The sequence below is a fragment of the Fukomys damarensis genome, unplaced genomic scaffold, assembly GCF_012274545.1.
Source record: "Fukomys damarensis isolate Sample0158 unplaced genomic scaffold, DMR_v1.0_HiC HiC_scaffold_30, whole genome shotgun sequence".
Taxonomy (NCBI): domain Eukaryota; kingdom Metazoa; phylum Chordata; class Mammalia; order Rodentia; family Bathyergidae; genus Fukomys; species Fukomys damarensis.
In genome coordinates this window covers 6068247-6071867 of record NW_022900942.1, presented here as the reverse complement: position 1 = coordinate 6071867, position 3621 = coordinate 6068247, and positions in this window count along the sequence as shown.

Genomic DNA, 3621 nt, shown 5'->3' with positions numbered 1-3621 from the left:
AATTTAATATATTTGATTATTTTGGGTATAGATCCAGGGGTAGAATTATTGGCTCTATTTTCAACTTTTTCTATGGCACTGAGAACTGAACCCAGGGTCTTCACACTGCATTACATTCTCAGCCCTTATTATTAATTTTGAAACAGTGCCTTGCTAACTCACTAAGCTGCCCAGGCAAGGCTTGAACTGGTGATCATTCTGTCTCAGCTCCCAGAGCATTGGGATTATAGGCCTGAACTACTGTGCCCAGCTTATTTTTAGCTCTTTGATCAATGCCATAATTACTTTCCAAAGTGGTTGCACAACATCCTTACCAGAAAGAGGTGTGTCTTTACACTCACTCATTATTTTCTTCTTGTTTATAATATGCTATGTATTTATTTTAAAAATACAACATAAATACTTTTTAAATTATGCATATAATAAAATTATCTCTATGTTATTATTGTAGATGTAATTTTAGTTTAATTTCCTTGATGGCTTGTATATTGAGCATTGTTGCATCTGCTTGTCAGCACTATATGAACCTTCCTTAGAGAAATGTCTAGATTCCTGGACTATTTTAACATTACATTGTCTTTTTATTGTGAGTTATAAGAGATCATTAGGTACTCTAAAGAATCTACTATGACCGGAAATATAATTTGGAAATATTTTTTCCCATCTTGTGTGTTGTATTTTCATCTTCTTGATGATAACAAACTTTGAAGCGCAAAACCTTTTCATTTGTTTTTGTGGTACTGGGGTTGAAACCTATGGGGGATCCTCCACTGAACTGCATCCAAAACTTTTTTTATTTTTTCAGACAGGGTTTTTCTTAGTTGACCAGGTTGGCCTCAACTTTATGATCCTCCTGCCTCACCTTCCTGAATAGCTGAAATTACAGGTGTGTGGTGCCATCATGCTAGCAAGCTTAAAATGTTAGTAAAGTCTAGTCTGGTTGCTTGTGCTTTAGTTGTCATACCTAGGAAGTGTGTGGCTGTGCTTTCCTCTTAAGAGTTTTATTGTTTCAGCTAGACATGCAGGTCTTTGATCCATTTTGCATTATATGGGATGAGATAGGTGTCTAGCTTCATTATTTTCCATGTAGAATCCATTTGTTAATGCACTGATTTTCCCCTTGTGTGTTGGCACTGTTATAAAAAATTAATTGCCTATAGTATAGGTTTATTTCAGAGTTCTCAGTTCTTTCTATGATCTACATATATATTTTTATGGTAGGAGCCACTCTCTCAATGACTGCAGCTTTGTAGTAAATTTCAAGATGAAGTGGGAGTCCAAGTTCTTGTTTTCCAGATTGCTTTGAGTAATTGGGGTCCTTCACATTTCCATATTAATTTTAGAATTATTTTGTCAACTTCTGCAGGAACAGCAGCAAGGATTTTGACAGGACTCGCCTTGAATCTGTGAGTCAGTTTGAGGAGTACATTAATTGTTCGTTACCACTGCCAATGTTAAGACTTTGAATCCACGATGCTGTCTTTCTACTTGCTTAGGTCTTCAATTTCTTTCAGTGATAAAGTTTTCAGTACATATGAACCTCGTTTGTTAAATTTATTTTTTATTAGTACATATTTGGAATGCATGATGTTACATTCATTTTATGTACAGGTACTGAACATATCTCTAACTCTTTTTTTTTGGCACTGGGGATCGAACTTGGGATCTTGTGCTTGCCAGGTAGGCAGTGGAACCACTGAGCCAAATCCCCAGCCCTGAATATATCTTGATGCTTTTTATTCCCCTTCCCCTCACTACCCACTTTCCTTCCTCTAGATCCCCTTTCCCCTTTTCGTTACCATTATTATTATTATTATTATTATTATTATTATTAGTTCAGGTTTGTGACATAATAAAGATTGCATTTATTGACAATAGTTGGCATATGTACATGACATATCTTCAATCTTTTTATGCTCCCTTCCCCTCCCCTCTACCTCCATTCTCAGATTGTCCTCCTCCTGTCTGCACAAGATCTCTGTTTTCTTTTGTGAATCTTGTTATTTTTACTTTGTATTACTCAAATAAGAGAAACCACATGATATTTAAGCTTGCATGTCTGATTTATTTTACTTAATGCTGTTTTCAAGGTGTATCCACTTTCCTATAAGTATCCCAAATTTCTTTCTTTATAGACAAGTAGTATTCCATTATGTATAGATACCACATTTTCTTTATTCATTCATTTATTGGTGGGCATATATGCTGTTTCTAAGATTTTGCTATTAGGAATTGTACTGCTACAAACATTGGTATGCGTGTATCTCTGTAATATGATGTCATTAGCTCTTTTAGGAAGATGTCTGCAAGGGGCAAATGGAAGTGCTATTTTTCGTTTTTTAGAGAAATCTCCATAACAATTCCCATAATGTTTGTACAAGTTTACTTTCACACTAACAGTGTAGAAGGGCTCCTTTTTCTCCACAACCACACCAGATTTTGCTATTTTTTTTTCTGGTGTAAGATGAAGTCCTAGTGTTGTTTTAATGTGTATTTTTCTAAAGGCCAGAGATGTTGAACATTGTTTGGTGTATTTACCCACCATTTGTACCCCTTCTGAGAAGTGTCTGTTCACTTGCCCGTGTTTTGATTGAGTCTTTCATTTTGGGAGGACTAATTTTTAAAAATTCTTTATGTATTCTAGATATTAGTCCTCTGAGGAATAGCTGGCAAATATCTTTCCCATTCTGTAGGCTGTCTCTTCACTTTGATGATTGTTTCCTTTGCTGTGCAGATGTTTTTAATTTGATACGATTCCATTTGTCAATTCTTGCTGTTCTTGTGCAATTGGAGTTCTGTTCAGAATGTCCTTGCCTGCACCAATGAATTCAAGAGTGTTACCTATTTTATCCTCCAAAAGATTATTTCTGTTTTAAAATTTATATCTTTGATCCCTTTTTAAGTTTTAGTTTAGTACATTGAGAGAGCTATGAGTCTAGCTTCAATCTTCTGCATGTGGATAGCTTATTTTCCAGCATCATTTGCTACAGAGGTTATCTTTTCTCTAATATATGTTTATGGCCCCTTTGTCAAAAATCAAATAGCTAAATGTGCGTGGTGTTGTTTTTGCACCCTCTTTTCTGTTCCATTGTGCCACATATCTGTTTTTGTGCCAATACTATGCTGGTTTTTAATCACTGTAGTCTTGTAGTATAGCTTGAAGTCAGGTATTGTGATGCCTCCTGCTTTAGGATTGCTTTTGTTACTGTGGGCCTCTTTTGGTTTCACATGAGTTTTAGGGTTGCTTTCTCTAGTTCTCTGAGGAATGCTGAAGACATTTTGATTGAGATTGCTTTAAAGATATATGATAGTCTTGAAAGAATGGTCATTTTGACAATATTAGTTCTGCCTATCCAGGAACAGGAAATTTCTCCCCCTCTTCCCCGTTTTTTTTCTTTTCTTTCTTTCTTTCTGCTTTTTTTTTTTTTTTTTTTTTTTTTTATTTTCAGTACTGGGGATTGAACTCAGGACCTTTCACCAGGCAGGCGAGGTGCCACTGAGCTACATCCCCCATCTGATGTCCTCTTTGATCTCCTTTTTCAGAGGATAGTAGGTTTTTGTTGGTGCTGTTGGTGTTGATTTTTGTAGAGTTTTTAATTTCCATGGTTAGGTTAATTCCTT